This window comes from Pinus tabuliformis, chromosome 1_2 (assembly GCF_031772625.1).
Source record: "Pinus tabuliformis cultivar Carrire ecotype Pingquan chromosome 1_2, CPIR1, whole genome shotgun sequence".
NCBI classification, from domain to species: Eukaryota; Viridiplantae; Streptophyta; class Pinopsida; order Pinales; family Pinaceae; genus Pinus; species Pinus tabuliformis.
This window is the reverse complement of record NC_142298.1, coordinates 773,402,400-773,422,531: the sequence shown is the minus strand read 5'-3', so window position 1 is coordinate 773,422,531 and position 20,132 is coordinate 773,402,400.

Below are 20,132 nucleotides of genomic sequence, written 5' to 3'. Positions count from 1 at the left end.
GAAGCTAGATAACAAGAGAAGGTTGTAGCCTTCTGCAGGTAGAAGCTTGTGTACTAGTATAAGACTGCACCAATACAAAAATTGTAAACAAAATTTTCTTATTATTAAAAGAAGACAAAGATGACAACAGCAGGTGGTTTTTACCCACATTGGGTTTCCACCTTATATCTTGGTGTTCTTGTGTGTTGCTTATGTGTGATGCTTTATTCTGCTTTTACTGCACTGTTTAATGAATTCTTGATATACTGATTAAAGTTCAACTCATGATAATTTGGGTAAATCTAAAGATCTTTGCATATACGTTGGTTGCATTAAGTACAGTTGCATATACATGCTAGTTCACTGAGCTGAAGTAGCGTATACAAATCAGTTTTTGAAAATTAAATTATTGATCTGATAACACTGATTCACCCCCCCTCTCAGTATTATTTCCAACAATTGGTATCAGAGGAGGTCCTTCAGAAGAAACTTGATCGCTTGAAGGAAGATCGATCATCATGAGTAATCTAGAAAGCGGGGAATCCATCAGATTGCCAATCTTTGATGGGAGCAACTTTGTTTATTGGAAGGTAAGAACCACAACCTATCTTCAATCACTTGGAGCAGATGTCTGGGAAATCATGGAAGGAGGATATACATTTCCATCAGCAATTCCTACAGATACGACAGGTAAAAGGCAATATGAAACCAATACCAAGGTTGTCAATACATTATTGGGAAGTCTGTCACAATCAGAGTTTGTCAAAGTTATGCAGCTCAATTCAGACAAAGAAATATGGGACAAAATCATTCTAAGCTATGAATGAGACTCTCAGGTAAAATGTGCTAAACTGCAAACTCTCAGAATTCAATATGAAACTCTCAAGATGCACAATGATGAAAGTATAGCTAGTTACTTCTTACGTGTAGATGAGGTTGTTAATTGCATGAAGAATCTAGGTGAAGAGATAAAGGAAGTTACCTTAGTTGAAAAAGTTTTAAGATCCTTATCTGCTAAATTTGAATCAAAAGTATCTGCCATAGAAGAAAAGCAGGATCTACAGACTATTACTATGACACAGCTTCATAGAATCTTAACTGCCTTTGAGATAAGAAAAAGAGGTCCATCAGATATGAGAGAAGCCACATTTAAAGCTTCAACAAAAGGAAAATAAGAACTCAATGAATCATGACATATTTCAAAAGAAGAAGAGGAAGTAAACATTGTCAAGAAGCTTCAATGAGGTTTCGGAAGATTCATAGGTAAATCATTATGCTGCCAAATGTCCTCATAAAGCTAAAAATGATAAAGGAAAGGAATTTGCAAAATGGAATAGAAAACAAAGTGTAAGTAAAAAGAGCTACTATACTCATGAAGATAGCGATGGTTTATCAAATAGTGATGAAGATGAAAATAGTAATGACTATAGACTTCTGATGGCCTACGAAGATGATGATTTCTTGGACGCTTTAGATGAAGATGAGCCTTATGAAGAAATCTCTAAACTCAAAATCTGTTTAGAAGAAAAGAATATGATTATAGATACCTTGACATACCAACTTGCTGAAAGAGAAAAACACAATGAAAAACTAGAATGTGAAATTGTGGGTCTAAGAAAGGATTTTGAGAAAACAAAAGCTCTCAATCTTGAGAAACCTTAAATGAAGTTATCAAAGTGCAGCGTTCTCCTTTGATAAAGACAGGTCTTGGATATACTAAAGAAGCATCTCAATCACAGAAGCTGTTAACCTCCACTAAAAGCTATCTTGATGCAACAAAGAGCAGTAGACAGTTTGACAATCATTAGCAAAGGCATAAAGCAGATCACTAGGTAAATCAGACTCAATTAACTTCAAGGATGAACAGAAGCCACAACCAACCTTAGGTAAATCGTACTCAATTTTCTTCAAAGATGAATATCAAAAGAAACTACAATCACTAGGTCAGTAGATTCGATAATCGCAGGAACTTCTTTAATGGTCAATGTTTCTCATGTCATAATTTTGGACACAAAGTTGTTTAATGTGTTGCTTACAAAACCATCACGACTAGAGAAGCATGAAATCAAAGGAATGTGACAGGGATTACGAAAAGTTCCTATGATAACTTTTCTCTTCTTGAAAATGAAATAGAATGCTCAATCTATAACAACTTTGGGCATGAAGAATCTGAATGCAGGAGTGAATTTCAAAAAATATCTCAAAAGGAGAAAACTCCATTAAATCCCAAAATATGGAGAAAGAAATAATCGCAAACAGAAATATGTGGTATAACCTTGTATGTAGACTAGTGGTACATCGACAGTGGATGCTCAAAACACATGACAGGTGACAAAGAAAAACTACACTCATGTAATGCCTTAGAAAAGGAAAAGAGTGTCTCATTTGGAAACGACACTCCTGTTGTCATAAAAGGTAAAGGCTATGTTTTCTTGAAAGAAAAAGTTAAAGTTGGGAATGTTATGTATGTTGATGGCTTAAAGCATAACTTGTTGAGTGTGAGTCAAATGTGTGATCAAGGAAATGAAGTAGTGTTTCGATCAAATGGATGTGTTGTTCATGAGCTTGATACAGGAGAAACCGTGATCAAAGGTACAAGAACTCCAAACAACCTATACATACTCAAGGGAGGACAACAACAATGCTATCTAAGAAAAAATGATGAAAACTAGCTATGGCACAGAAGATTGGGACATCTAAGCTTTTCTCAAATAAGAAAAGCATGCAAATTCCAGGCTGTTCATGATCTTCCAGATATCAAAATTCCTAAAAATACTATATACAAATCATGTCAATTCGGTAAGAAAACCAAATCTCACTTCATCGAAAAGGAAGGGTCAGCTAGTAAGCCTCTTGAACTTGTTCATACTGATTTATGTGGACCATCAAGGAAAAAATCACCTCGTGGAGAAGAATAATTTACATTGTTCATTGATGATTTTTCCAGAATGTGTTGGATAGGTCTTCTAAAGCATAAAGATGAAGCATTTGAAAATTTCAAAGCCTTCAAAGCTTTGGCTGAAAATGAATCAGATTGCAAAATCAAATGCCTCAGATCTGATCGACTAGGGGAATTTACCTTGGATGAATTTTTTGACTTTTGTGAACAACATGGAATAAAACGACAGTTCTCCACCGCAAAGAATCCTTAGCAAAATGGAGTGGTAGAAAGGATGAATAGAACTATTCAATAAATGGCTCATGCTATTCTAGACGAATCTAGAACTCCTGCAACCTTCTGGGGTGAAGCTGCATTCATTGTCGTCACTATTCTCAACCAAGAAAATGTTCGGGTAAACAACACTCAAACTCCACATGAACTTTGGTATGGTAAGACTCCTACTGTAAAATACTTCAAAGTTTTTGGAAGAAAATGTTACATCAAAAGGACTGATGAAAAACTTGGTAAGTTTGAACACAGAGCAGATGAAGGTTTTCTTATTGGCTACTCTTCCCAAAGTAAAGGATATAAATGTTATAATAAAAGACTTGGGAAAATTATTGGAAGTATTGATGTTGTGGTTGATGAAACATGAAAAAATCCAAAATAGATAAAAACCGAAGATTATGACAATGAAGAAGATGAGGATCAATTTCCCTCATCAAATCAAACTGATTCTAAAGAAGAAACCAATGAAGCACCAGAAGAAGAGATAACGGTAGAAGAAAAGACTCTGTCCATGTATGTTTAGAAAAATCATCCAAAAACTCAAATTTTAGGGGAAAAAGGGGCAGGTGTGCAGACAAGAACTATTACAGAAGCTTCAAGCTATCTAGCATTACTATCTTCCACTGAACCTCAAAATGTAAATGAGGCATGCAAAGATGAATGTTGGGTCAAGGACATGAATGAAGAACTTGAGAAAATTGAAAAGAATAATACTTGGGAATTAGTTCCTAGACCTCATGATAAGAATATCATAGGAACCAAATGGATATTCAAAAACAAGCTGAACGAAAATGGAGAAGTTATCAAAAATAAAGCCAGAATCGTTTGCAAAGGATATGCTCCACAAGAAGGTATAGCTTTTGAAGAAAATTTTGCACCTGTTGCTAGACTTGAAGCCATAAGAATGTTTCTTGCTCTTTCTAGTTTTCAGAAATTCAAAGTATACCAAATGGATGTAAAATCTGCCTTTCTTAATGGAGACTTAGAAGAAGAAGTCTATATTGAACAACCAGAAGGATTGATTCTTGTAAATGATTCAAAACTTGTATGCAAACTCAAAAAGGCTCTCTATGGTCTAAAACATGCTCCAAGGACCTAGTATTACCGTATTGACAAATATCTCCACCAACAGGGTTTTTCAAAGGGGTCAGCAGATAGCAATCTATATACAAAGACGGACACTGATAAATTGCTAATAATTGTTGTGTATGTTGATGATATCATTTTTGGTAGAAATGAAGAATCCATAAGTCAGAATTTTGCTTCAGTGATGCAGCAATAATTTGAAATGTCTTTGCTTGGTGAGATTACCTATTTTCTTGGTCTACAAGTTCAACAAAATAAAGATGATATTTTTCTCTCACAAACCAAATATCTCAAACAGATCCTGAAAAAGTATGGCATGGAATATTCTAAACCAGTATGTACCCCAATGGTAACAGGATGCAGTCTTAGCTCAAATGATGAATCAGCAGCAGTACATCAACCAACTTACAGATCCATGATTGGCAGTTTGCTTTATCTAACAGGTACCTGACCGGACATCATGCATGCAGTGGGAATAGTTGGAAGATTCCAAGAAAATCCAAAGGAATCACACCTTTAGGCAGTCAAAAGGATTTTCAAATATCTTCAAGGAACACAGAACTTTGGTTTATGGTATCCTAGAGATACAGATCTTACACTTCATGCATATACAGATGCAGATTGGGCAGGAAGTGTTGATGATAGAAAAAGCACTAGTGGTGGTGCATTCTATATGGGTTCCAGGTTAGTGTCTTGGTTCAACAAGAAACAAAGTTCAATTGCATTATCTACAGCTGAAGCAGAATACGTGGCTGCTGCATCTTGTTGCACAAAACTAATTTGGATGATGCAAACCTTGCAAGATACTCAGATCACATGTACTCCACCCATCTCCATTCTATGTGATAATACAAGTGCCATCAATATTTCAAAGAATCCAGTCATGCACTCCAAGACCAAGCACATACCCATCAAATATAATATCCTACATGAACAAGTGCTTGAACAAAAGGTCAAACTGGAATATGTTCCTTCCAAAGAACAAGTTGCTGATATATTCACTAAACCACTGCCCAGAGAGACATTTGAATATCTCAGAGAAAAGCTGGGAGTAGTTGTTGCATCATCCTACTGTTAAATCCTATTTTTTTTCAGAGAAAGGTGGTTATACGCGAGTTTCATGAAGCGTAGTCACGTACATACATGGGTTTCTGTGGGCATAGTCGCGTATATGTTGGTTTAAAGAAAAGCAGTGGCCCAGACTCAGGAAAAAGGGGTCTTCTATGGTTCTGTCAATTATCTGCTCTATTTGATGATGTTTTCACTCTACTGATAACATGTGGAAATATATTGGTCCTCATAAAGTTGTTGATAACTTGATGTATATCTGATTGATGATGATGCTTTGATATCTCTTACTTACATATGCAATGATCAAATCTAACAGTGAACAGGTGGAACAGGTTCAGGGGGAGAACATGGTTGATGATATTTTGGGAACTAATGATGGACATACACATGTTTCTGGTCTGGATGTTGTTGAAAGATGTTGCTGATGGTGCAGATCATATGATAGTTGCTGATGACTATCATGGTCTTGTTTAAGATATTTGGTCTCTGTTATATATGTCATGTATATCTTTTAATGTAACGGTCATGAAAAGACCTAATTTGTAACCCCACTATGCATGGGATGGATGATGTAATGTTTCTTGTTTTTGACATGTATAACAATTGATATATCCCCACTTGGTTCGGTGGATGAGTCAAATTTGGTATATCCCCACTTGGTTGGAAGATGGATGTATGTATGAGTCATTGGTGATAGGAAGGTCATTTGTATGTATAGAGTCATGTTCTTCTTTTAGAACATATTTTTGCAGACCTTGCTTATACTCAAGGGGAGCATGGACTCGATCATGGGAGCTCAATCAGCACACTTCAGCATATCAGAGAATTCAACATGCACTCAGGGGGAGCATGACCCTTTGCCCTTGATGTCAAAGGGGGAGAGTGACTTGGTGTGGTTGTTGCCATGAAGTCCAAAGGGGGAGATTGTTGGTATTATGATGTATGTGTTGTACTTGATGGCAACCCACTTGTAGCAAAACAACTCACTTGTATATGGTAACTAGATGAATCTACAGAAGAGATATCAGATGTGACAGAATGCATGACAGTAGTATTTACAGATGAAATGCAGGGCAGCTTCAAGGAATCGGTTCAGAAGGCAACTCACTCAGATGAAGGATCACAGTATAGCAGGTAAACAACAAAGAATGACAGATCAATCTTCACAAAATGAAGAAAGAGAGGTATACGCAGGTTCACCATTTACCAAGTTTTGTATACACACAGTTTCACTGTATACAAGTCGCATATACATACACACACACTTTCACAGAAGGAAAAGCACGTATACCTTGGAAAACTAAATTTTTGGTTCGAAATATTTGGTCCATGGTATTGGTCCAAGGTATCTGGTCTGAGGTATTGACCCTAGGTATTTGGTCCAAGGTATTTGTCCTAAGTGGTTTTGGTCCATGGTATTGAGAAAGGCCTAAAACTATAAAAGGAGGAGAAGATCATTATGCAATGGTGTGCAAGTATCGAATATCTAATGAAGTGTGAGATCTAATATGCAAGTTATTGGCTTATGGTGTTGTGCTTGATTTGAACCAAGGATGAACCTTAGAATTTGATGAAGGATAAGATCTAATGATGTATCAGGATCTTAAGGCTTCAAGTGAATTATCTTTATTTGGTTTGATCATGTATTTGAATAACTGGTGCATGTTGTAGTCTGTAAATATGATGATCTGGGTATGACTTAAATCTGGAATATTTGTAATGTTTAAATCATCATTTACAAATCTGTATGCAGGTTCACTTTAGAAAAGGAGTGTATACATGCTTGTTTTGCATATCAAAGCAGCGTATACATCATAAATTTGATTTGCAGATCTGTAAGCTGGTTTGCTTTGAGGAAATCGCATATGCACGCAGGTTCGACACATGGAAGTAGCGTATACCTTATAAAATATGTTTTAGTTGCTTCTATTTGCTATTGCAGTGTTCTGGGTTATGGATTGGGTTTTGGTTACTGTATTCTGGTGATAGCATTCTAAATGATCAGATTGATGGGTTGTCCAAGTGATTGATTGATTCGGTTGTGGTTGGTTCAAAAGGAGATTGGTTGATGCAATATATTTGATGATTGAATGATGTGGTTCATGGATCTAGTCTGAAAATTTATGAAACGTGGTCCCTGGTAGAAAAGAGAAGGTTGCAGCCTCCTGTAGGCTGGCACCTACGTACTAGTAAACATATCAGCTAGTACAAGAGCTAGGGGGTTGTAGCTCCCTTCTAGTAGAAGCTGGAGAATGAGAGAAGGTTGTAGCCTTCTACAAGTAGAAGCCTGCGTACTGGTATAAGACTGCACCAATACAAAAATTGTAAACAAAATTTTCTTATTATTAAAAGAAGACAGAGACGACAACAGTAGGTGGTTTTTACCCACATTGGGTTTCCACCTTATATCTTGGTGTTCTTGTGTGTTGCTTATGTGTGATGCTTTATTCTGCTTTTGCTGCACTGTCTAATGAATTCTTGATATAATGATTAAAGTTCAATTCATGATAATTTGGGTAAATCTAAAGATCTCTGCATATACGCGGGTTGCATTAAGTACAGTTGTGTATACATGCTAGTTCACTGAGCTGAAGTAGCGTATACAAATCAGTTTTTGAAAATTAAGTTATTGATCTAATAATAGTGATTCACCCCCCTCTCATTATTGTTTCCAACAAATAACTTTTCTAAAACTAACCAATGCCATTGTATCCAACAACATTGACATTTCTATTGGCATGCCCTCAAAATATGTGGAAGTATCAAACAAGTGTAGTGCACTTCCGTGTAAGGTTAAAGTTTGGCAATGGAACATGTTGTTCCTTAGCCTAATCAGGTTTTAAATTGCCTTTTATAACTTAGAGAGAATTGGAATTCAATGTATAACAATGACATAAAGCTTTTATTCATTCAAACTTACCTAGATCCTAAACAAGCATTGAAGTGTTATACAAATCCAAGCATGTCTCACATTCCACCTTATATCTTGGTGTTCTTGTGTGTTGGTTATGTGTGATGCTTTATTCTGCTTTTACTGCACTGTCTAGTGAATTCTTGATATAATGATTAAAGTTCAATTCATGATAATTTGGGTAAATCTAAATATCTCTGCATATACGCGGGTTGCATTAAGTACAGTTGTGTATACATGCTAGTTCACTGAGCTGAAGTAGCGTATACAAATCAGTTTTTGAAAATTAAGTTATTGATCTGATAATACTGATTCACCCCACTCTCATTATTGTTTCCAACAAATAACTTTTGTAAAACTAACCAATGCCATTGTATCTAACAACATTGACATTTCTATTGGCATGCCCTCAAAATATGTGGAAGTATCAAACAAGTGTAGTGCACTTCCCTGTAAGATTAAAGTTTGGCAATGGAACATGTTGTTCCTTAGCCTAATCAGGTTTTAAATTTCCTTTTATAACTTAGAGATAATTGGAATTCAATGTATAACAATGACATAAAGCTTTTAGTCATTCACACTTACCTAGATCCTAAACAAGCAATGAAGTGTTATACAAATCCAAGCATGTCTCACATTCCACCAGGAAATAGAATTTCTAGATTTTGATTGTAAACATTGAGCCTTTCTCAAATTTGTAAACAAGTAACATCATAAATATTATTTCTTAGTTCTCAAACCTTCTCCTGTGTGGAGCTTGAGAAAATATGTGCATACACATATCACATTATAGCATGTTGTGGAGTACATTTACAAGAAACCATTCACTCAAAATTTTTATATTCTAGCAAGATTGAGGCATCTGTTAAATGCCCATTATCTACATCTCTGCACAATGGTGTCATTAATAATTTGAAGGTTCTTGTCTTGATAGTATGATCTAATTATTTCTTTGTGAAAGATTTTTTTTCACTACCATTATTAAAATTTTGATGTTTATGAACAATATATAGATACAATGGATGCTTCAAATAATAAAAGAGGCAATTATTTTTCCATTAAGAGTGTTTAGTATTTTCATATGGTTTAAATTCAATATTTCTACTGGTGTTACTTAAGGTCAACCTAAATGGTTCTTTCACATGCATCAAAAGAAGTAAAATGTGATAATAGGAAGGACTCGTGCGAACTTTTCTAATTGTACATGTTGAATCTGCAAATATTTTTGTTGTGCTCAATTTCTTATTGGAGTAAGGTCTTATCAACTAACAAAGTTTGTACAAATGTTTGAAATGATACTAAATAAGTTGGACTTGGGGGACTAAAGAACAAAAGCACAAGATAATACTTGACTGAGATCTATAGATGGCTAGAACATAATCAACTTAAACACCCATCAATGTTTGACTCTTACAAAGGCAACATCCCACGTATTATTGGTTAGCATTTTCAACATTGAAACTTGTACTGCACCTTTTTTTCAACTTGGAAATAACATTAGTTCAATGAAATTAATGCATGATCTTTCTTTTAGGTAAACCAGTGTCATCCACAATGCCTATGCAGAACATGAGTACATGCTCAAATCAACCTAACTTCACTGATATTGGTAATCATCTTCACGAACAGGTGGGTAGATAAAGGATCTTGGTCATTGTATCAACACTCACCCTAAGGGGATATCATGTGATTTTGGCTCAACACTCTTCCCACTAGGTTATTATATAATATAGGCTCAACACTCTCCCCATAAGGCTATTATGGTCTCAACTTCACCAACTAAAGAAAGTCTTTGCACTCTTCCAACATGGATATTGTGTTTTCTCCCTCCATTATTTCACCATTCTAGAACAGCAATGACACCCCATGGCATGTATTAAACTATTGTGGAAACGTTAATGCACCCAAAACTCTTACATGAATAATGCAAAATAATGATTAGTTGTGAGCACAATTCCTATATCCCCACCTCAAAAAGTAAAATATCTCCATATCTAAAAAGGATTTTCCATAAATAAAATTTTAGGTAGTTAGGGTCTCTTTCTATGGTAAACCCTCCACTAGTTGACATCACTAACCCTATGGATAAAATCCCTAAAATGAAATTTCAATTAAATAAGTCAATTTTCCAAAGTAAAACCCACCCAAGGTTCTCACTGATATGGTGACCTGAGGTATACATAAGTTTGGATAACAATGTTTGAGCATGTGTTTCATTTTTTGAATATTGATATGCATAACACAATATCACTTGGGTTTCTCTTGACACTTGATTACTATTAGTTTGGGTACTAAGAATATATTACTCAAATGTAATTTACTATATATGGATCTCATTACTAGCATCCACATAAATAAACTTCCTAATATAAAAATTTGAGTTATTCTCATTCATTAAACTAGTATTAGTGTAGGTCCTAAATGTTTGAATTTGAAATGATACTAAATAAGGTGGACCTGACAGAATTAAGAACGAAAGCAAAAGAAAATACTTGTCTGAGATCTATAGGTGGCTGGAACAGAATCACCTTGAACTCCCATCAATGTTTGATTCTTACAAAGGAAGCATCCCACGTATTATTTCTTACACTGCAACGAAAAAGGTCATTGGTGAGGGTTGAAAAATGCCATCATAAGCTCATTGGTGAGGGTCAAAAGAGCATTCGTCACAAAAAATTGAACGTCACAAAAGGTGGCATTGCAAAAAGTATAGGTGTTATGGTGACATTCAAGGTCTGTCACCAATAAATATTTATAATGAAGGATAGTGACTGTCACCATTTCATATGAACAACGGTGACAAACCTTAGCCTTCGTCACCAAAAAATTGAACATCACCAATGGTGGCATCACCAAAATTATAGGTGTTTTGGTGACATTCAAGATCCATCACCAATAATGATTATAATGATGAATAGTGACCATCGCCATTTCATATGAACAACAATGATTTATTGTGATGGACCTTTCATGACCATCACTATTAATGCATATATGTGGTGATGTTCATTGACCATCACCATTTCATATGAGCATCAGTGATTTATGGTGATGGACCTTTCATGGCTGTCACTATTGATGCATATATATGGTGGTATTCATTGACCGTCACCATTTCATATTTTGGTGAGGGTATAAAATGTCACCATAAGCTCACTGGTGATAGTCAAAAGAAACTTCGTCACCGAAAACTAATCATCATCATTCCATCTAAATAACAATGTACAATGGAATCAAACCACGAACCTCCTACTTGTAAAGAAGATGATCTTCCATTGAGCTAACACCCTTTAGAGCATTATACTTGCAAGAATAGATCTAGGGGAATAACAAAAATTACCATAGAGAATAGGATTATAGTGGGAAAAATAAAGATGATAAGAAAAATAATAACCAGCAACGAAATCTACTAATTTGAACATGTTTAAAGTACATTAAATAGAGATGGCATCCATAGTACATTAAAGTGACTGGTTAATGTTGGGATTTGTCAATTTCCGACTATCCTTAGTGCCACCAATCTAATGAACTATGACAAGAGATGTTTCCATTAATGGAGAAGCATGTTTAAAGCTCACAGTTTCTTGATAGCCACCGTCTCTAACTAACAACCATGCGTAGTTCTAGCCACTGCAAAACATGGATAAAAAAGTGAGCATAAAGACCAAAATCATAGTACCACCAATCTATTGAACTGTGACATAAAATGTTCCCATTAATGGAGCCGCATGTTTAAATCTCACATTGTTTCTTGATAACCATTGCCTGCAACTAACAACCATGCATAATTCTAGCACATCACTGCAAAATATGGACCCAAAGTGAGCATAAAGACCAAAAGCCCAATCTACCTTAATGGAAAAAAATAAGAAATCAAGACTTACTTACAATTTACCAACCATTGAGAGGATAAAAACATGAAAGAAAATGTCTTGATACTTCTCATCAAGAAAAAACAAAATCATATCACCTTAAATGATGAATTTAGAAACCTTTTGAGTTTAGAAAATGGTGTTAATACACTTAACTTTAGTTGGTTGGAAAAATTAAGTCAAGGAGGCATTTTAAAATCAAGAAGAATTATTTATTCATGGCATAAAACAAGTTCAATATTAGAGCATTGAAGATAATTGGACTAGGAAATGAAAGACAATAATCAACTAGAAGATATTATCAGAAGAAGTAAAAAGGAAAAGAAAAAGAAGATGGGCACATTTTACTTCAACTGATAGCTAGATCCACATGAGGAACTTAAAATGAACTTCTCCTAACCCTTCAAATCAAGGGAACCCACGACCTATTCACATAAATGATGGTCACAAACAATGAAATCTTTGACTACCAATACTCATTGCTTGGTCCTATCATAAAAGTGCAATATCAAGAGAATATACCTTTGGTAAAGAATGCTCATTTTGTCAATTGTAAAATTGTCGCAATAATTAGTCTATCATCATTAGGCAACTTCATTGCATAAAAATAGCAAGAAATGTTGGCTTTATCACCAATGTAAACTAAACTTCATGTATTGAAATTTGAAACAAAGAAAAAGAAAAAAAGTTAGTGTGCTCATCTTTGAAACGTTGATAGATACATGCTCTAACCCACGCAGCAAAAATTATTGATAATGTTACCTAAAATGGAAAATCAAATATGAGAAAATATATTTCAAAGAAAATGTATGAGTGTATTTTACCGAAACTGAGCATTGTATGAGTCTATTATTACCTAAACCATCTCACAACGCTCTTCATCAACTCCAACAAGTAATGAATAATCCATGACATCAATTGACTACAAACACACATTTCACACAATCATGGTAACTGACTAGCTTAACAAAAATTTGAAACTAAGATTACAATTATATTTGATTAAGGAAAATAAAAACTATATTTACCACGAGAAAGGAAGTATCATTCCAGATTGCTCTCTCTGAAAGGCGCTTGGTTTTATTCCCAAGATTAAAATATTTTATGTCTATAGATTCACTATCACTAGCACTTCCCACCCTTATGATGTCACAGATACATCCTAAGATTTTACTAATTGGCATTCACCCGTCCATGTTGAATCTAATGTATTTGACAAATCATCAAGGATAGGAGAATCATGCTCTGACAGTTTTCGACAGGTTGCCATATCTTCATCCAAACCGTTTGTATTGTCCCTACTATCAACTTCTTCAAAAAACATTGTCTCAGAAAGATTGATGTTGGTATTGCATTCACCATTCTCCATGTCAAAAGTATGAAACATGGTACCATTATTTATATTGGATCAATCTATAATGTTTAGATATCCTTCCACATCATCCATATATTCTAGGTTGTTTTACCTTCTGCCAATTTAATCATTTCTATGCCGTAATTTAATTTTCCATTCACAATCCCAATTCCCTCTAAGTGGTCACACAAGTAGGAATTTCCCACATTACTAATCATGGAAAGTTGCCCAGATCCATTATTTAAAACATGCTTGTCGCCAACTTGGATATCTTTGAACTGAATATTCTCAAAACAGATAGCTCTGTCCAAACAATTTCCATCAACCATGGAGCATATGTCCTTTGTCATCAGAATGCCAAAACCACCACTAGCATTGTTACTATCTTTGACTGTACCCTGACGGTCTCCAACTTTTTCATTTATGCTAGAATCATATTCCTTATATGGAGTCTTAAAATCATCTAGTGGACTAGATTCCAATTTGGAAAGAGAGTTTTTCACTCTAAGAGATGAATCTAAATGGAAAAGATGGTGATCCTATTCATAGGCTTCATAAAGAAGAAGAAACCTTATATTTTTCAGCTTTGAAATATTAGCAATAGGTATTTCAAGTTCCAACGTGCCAAAAACTAATGATGGTCTCTTCCAACAAACCCTGTTTGAATTTGATAGATTTCATCAAAAGAATGAACCCTATGAAGAAATTATTTCCAACTAAGAAATTTCTATAAGCAAATATGGAAATATTAGACAACCTAAAGTACACTAAACAACCTTTATATACATCTATAATATCACCTCAAATTCAACTCTCTCTTTATACAACATTCCTTCAAGATCTCCAATTTGCCTCCTTGATTCAAGAACCTTAATAACAAAATAAAAGGATCTAGATGGCGCGATTTTATGTCCGAGGAAATTAAAAACCTCTCTAAACAACATTCCCACTTTATCTGCAACTTGTGCATTTGCATCAAAATGCACATTAGTTTGGATCTAGGGGGTCCTACTTCATTTATTTTTTTGCTATTCCTTTCTTCTCCCATGCCACCTTCTCAGATAGATCCTCTATTGTTATTTGATAATTAATATTAACCTTGGATGAAACAGAAAAAATGAATCCATTTGCCAGATCTAAATATTTTCATTCATTATCTTGAAGTTCCAAATATGTTGTGACTATCCCATATGAACCTAGACCCATAGGAGATATAATTTCATTTGGATATTCCTTTATTGAAGCTCACATCCAAATAAATCGCTTGAAGGAGTAGTTGGAAATGAAGGTCTCTGCCCACATGGATATATATCCCACTATACCCCTATAACTTGATCATATGTATCTCCTATGGAGGATTTCTTACAAAAAATTATGTTTAAACAAGACTGGTTCCATCAACACTAAATTTACTAGTAACATGTGATATAGGTGGCCCCATCCCTCCACTAGTAAGAGGTGGTTTGGACTCTCCCTTATTCTTATCAATTAGAGGGTCATCTGCTAAGGCAGAGACAGTTGACGTTGTCTTATACATTTTCATGTTTTTCATTTCTTTTAATTAGTTTTGTTCTAGAATAGGAACAACAGAACTGGGTATCATAGAAATAGATCTATCTAAACTTAATTGTTTGTCTGACAATGCAACAGTTATCGGTGATTTCAAGATAAGTTTACGCAAGGTGGCATCTTCATTTGCAAGGAAACAGGTCTGAAGGGATAAGTGGTAAGTTGCAAACCCTACATATTGAACAACATGTTTAGCTTTCTTCAATTGATCATGACTTGCACCCATAAGTAGAACTTGTAAACACAAGACCAAAGTGAGTCCCATAAATTCTGACTTCAAGAAAAGAGCATATAAATTAAGATCAAGATGTCACCTAATTTGGAGATAGTCAACAATATGAGATACTTTTAAGAACGCAATTTTGAGAACCTCGTTACTTTGTTGGAAATATTTAAGAGAAAATATTAGATTGGTTTCGAGGCTCCAATCTCCATCTGTGAATTAGATTATCATAGCATACATAATATAAGTACCATTTCTACTAGATAGATTAGAATTTCAAGGCATATTAAACATAAATATAATACTTATTTTAATGACAATAAAATATTAAAAATACACAATGAATCCTAAACAGTTTTCCACCCTTGGAATCACCATCCTAGACTAGCAAACAGATTTCCAATTTGTATTTGAAATGAAAATTTATTGATTCACGTCAGAATCTATAAGACAACAATAATCAGCATGAGAAACATTTCTGCATAAAATAAAAAATAAAGTTGTAAAACACCTTGCTAATTTTTGAGGGAACAGGTAGAGTGGGTCCACATGGCCTCCCTACACCAACTGGAATTTGAGGAGGGATGAGCCCCCAATTTATCAAATTTTTTCCCCTTGGCTCTCTACAAAAGTACTTGAAACACCAATTCATCTCATTTTTTAGTTTCATACTTTGGAGAGCAGATTTGGACAGCATAAATGAGAACAAATTAGAGTGGGCAAGTTTGGTAGAACAACACTGAAAACAACTTTGGCAAGCAGATTTGAAGGGAGGAACAGAGTTTTTTCTAGCGAAACAACACTCAAAACTCTTACTTATTCTTCTGTTTCTTACTCTCATATGTTATTTTGATGGAATCTCATTCATCATCTTGGGGAGGGTATGATTATAGAAATCATGGTGGAAGAAGTGGCAAAGGGAGAGGAGACGGTGAAAAGAATAACATAAATTTCTCATTGGTTCCCCTTTGTGGAACTGTGTAATAGAAATATAGAGAAAAAGGAGAAAAATAAGATGGAAAGTTGAAACTACTTATGGAATCGCATAGGTTGAAGGAAAATTTTGGATTCATGCTGAAGGGGTAAAGCCCTTTTTCTTTGGATTCCTAACAATGGGGTTGAGTTTTGTAATCTTTCACCCCAAAGATGGAGGCACAATTTCAAACGGAGCATGATGACGCACAATTAGCTAGGGAAGAAAGGAGGGGAAACAAGCATGTTCTCGTAGGTTAAAAAAATGGGGAGCCAGTTTCCTCAACAATTGAGCAAGCCTGGAAGAGATTGAACACCAAACTCTTAGAAAGAATGTTTGATTGATTGCAGGAGGGAGGAAACAAATAGTAGAGTTTCCCCTGCCATACATGCATGTGGTATTCCCTTTATAGAGTATTATGTCTCTATATTGGCAAGTCATGTTTAGAGTGGTAAATAAAGCACCCATTGGTTACAAGAGACAAATTTTGAAAATGTATGCCCCACCATTATACAGAAGGAGAAGTTGCTGTGGACTAATACAACAAACCAACCATCAATAAATTTGATAGTATGTCTCTTTCAAGCCCATACTTTTTTAGAGCAATAAATGCTTCAAATGAAGAGAAGAGCATTGAATGCATGGTTGATACTTACAAAAGTAATTGAGATTTCAAATCATGGCTGCAATAGTTGAATATGGATATTGATGCTATACAACAAAAATGTGTTCTTAAAAAAATCCCATAAAACCAAGATGTAGGTGTCTACAACTCACAAAATGAAAAACATGTGAATTTTCCAAAATGCTAGAAAATTTAAAAAATAAGTAGACAAAATTAAAGATGTGGATGTGCTGTAAACTTATATAGAGGTTATGCCATAAAGACCTTTTAAATCAAGATTTTTGAGGCCTTTTTTTTTTTTTTAACAACGATTTTAGGGGAGATTTTCCGGAAACTTGTATAGGGCATATTTTTTGTTGTACCTTTCAATACAGAGACAGATACAATACAAGCAATCATATGTTGACCATTTGTATATGTACAATACAGAAAATGTGCGAAAAAATAAATACCCCAAGCCCAAACTAGGTTGTATGGTGACTATGCTTCAAATGTCATGCAAGTTATCACAAACAATGCAAGATCACACAAAGAAATTGATGCAATCATTGAGTAGGCATGACCATATGTTTGGGACACCATGTGCAGTTCATAGTTTGAATCTTGCTTTCAAAACTATTATTGTTGAAGTTGCACAAACGAAAAAATATTTTGATGAAGCAAAAGAAATATAATTTTTTATTACAAAGGACCAACATGTATAAACAATGTGTAGACAATTTCCCAAGCTCCAACTTCTTAAGATTGGAGAAAATAGATATTCATCACACCATGTCTTGATTTTCCTTCTGAAACTTGGGGTTTCTTTGTCTTTTATGGTAGTTTGTCCCAAGTGGAAAACATGGAGATCACCCAACACTGAAAAAAGAAGTGCACATCGGAACTATCATTCTCGATTAGGCTTGTTGGGGTTAGATTGAGTAGTTTCTTTCCATATTGAAGCCATATTTGATCTATTACAAACTTTATGATATAGATAATGCCGATTAAGACAGAGATTGGTTCATATATGCATTTATTTTGGATACGAGAGAATGAGCTACAAGAATAGCAGGGATCGAATTGTCAAAACAATTGCGACAGAGTTCAATCATATGACCCAATCAATACAATACTGTGTAGCTACAGTGTAACATTGTATGATGAACACTATGATTGCATTATGTTTTACAAATGGAGTGCAGATATTCTTGGATGTCAAACCTCCATGACAAGCTATGTATATGTTTAGTTCTTGAACGAATTGGTTGTATATGCAATAATATCAAACTTGAGAATGAATGTTGGTGTAATTATTTGGATATAGGCCACTAAGTGAATAGATCCATGTGAAATTCTTGCCATTGTCCTTTCAAATTGACTATCATAGAGTATATTCTTATTTGTTGCTGGAAATGAAGTTGTCTTCCATATATCAAATGGAATAGCATAATCTAGTCTATAACAAATTGCTAACAAAGAACATCACATCAATGAGTCTAACATCTTTATTATCAGAAATTCCAGTTTGATTTTAAAAGCCAACACATGAGCAGTTTGGTCATATTTTAGCCTTTTCTATCTTTTCCAGTCATAATGATGAGCTCAAAACTTCCAGACTATGTCCATTTGTGGTCCCTTTACTGCTGCCAATAATCTCAGCATGTGTGCAAGTGCTAAGTCATTTTTCCTTTGGGATTGTGGACATGTTTCAAAACACTAAGACAGATTTTGCGAGCACATCATCCTCATAATTTCACACATATTGATTCATGTGTCCAGGATCATGTTACTATAATCCATAAAACCTTGAGTGGAAAGAAAATATGCATCAAGACAAACTATCTACATCAAAATTAAAGTTACATGCATCACCATGATCAACCTAGAACAAGAAGCATGAGATCACCAAGAATCAAACCATCAAAGAAAAGATGGAAACGATGTAACATAGTGTTTGTTACCATCATCAACAAATTGTTGTACATCTACATGAACAATATCATCTCAAAGATGGGCATCACTGCATTTCGGAAGGAGAAGCAACGCTAAGTTGTACACGTCAAGATGAAATACCAACAATGATGACCTCATCTAGCATGGGGAGGCTGGAAGAAACATCCAAAGGAGAGGATGGAATGATGAAGTAATCCCTTTAGTCTCGACTCCCCATAAACTATTCAATAACTACAAAAAATGAACTCGGAGGAGTTTGTATAGGTGGACCAACACAAGATGGAGATGTGGAAAGGTTCACTATAACTCGCTGGGAGTCATCAACAAGCAACCCAACAAGAGAATAAGAGTCACGTTAAATGGATACATGCTAAGACTCATCACCAGAAAGGAGATATAGAAGAGATCTTAGCAGTCATCATGAAAAGGTTCATCAAAGATAACATCATGATGCTTAGTCACTTGGTAAGAGGTAGGGTCATAGAGATGATACCCCTGAAAAATTTCATAGTAGCCAACCAAAGTCCTATGAGGAGTCTAATGGACACGAGATATATCATGTCTTTCATGATACAAGTGGGTCCATGCACTTGATCCAAAGAACCTAAAATGTGAGATAAAGGACTTCTAGCCATGCAACCAATAAGTTTCTGACCTTGCATCAAGGAAGAATTATCAGGCTACAAAGTAATGCTAGTCTTTTGTTCCTAATCAATGGCTTATTCTATCCCAGAAGGCCAACTAAAATACGAATGTAACCTTCTTCTCCTATCCATTGTATGTGCTTTTCTTTCTCCTCACTTAACCTTAGTAATTCATTAAGAGCATACAACACAGTCTGCTCCTCATTAGAATCCAGATTAGGTTTCAATGAAGCTATTATGACCATTGTATTTCTATCCTTCTGCTCTTCTATAGACCTTCAGAGTATGATATTTGGTCTCAACTCTTTACTAATTAGCACCTGATTAGTCATGGGACAAGTAGCGTGCCCCTCTGCAAAACATCTTTTAATAGAACTTGTATCAAATGTTTGACAAGAAGAAATCTCAATAGGATCTTCCATTAACTCTCAATAAATTGAATAGTAAAAGGATTTAAGGGAGGCAAAGAATGACTTCCCAAAGGGAACCTTTTCTCGTAATATACCTTATCCCTCTCTTTGGCAGAAGATGCCACATTTGCACAATGAAGTAATCCAATGATTTATTCCATTTACAAAGCCTCTGCTTCATTTTTTTTTCTCAATATGGTATCTTCCATATCCGTTCTAAACTCTTTGTATTCTTGTTTCAAATTCGATGTATCAATGGAAATTCCCACTACTTTGGTAATCTACAAAAGTAATTTATTTGCGTAAACACT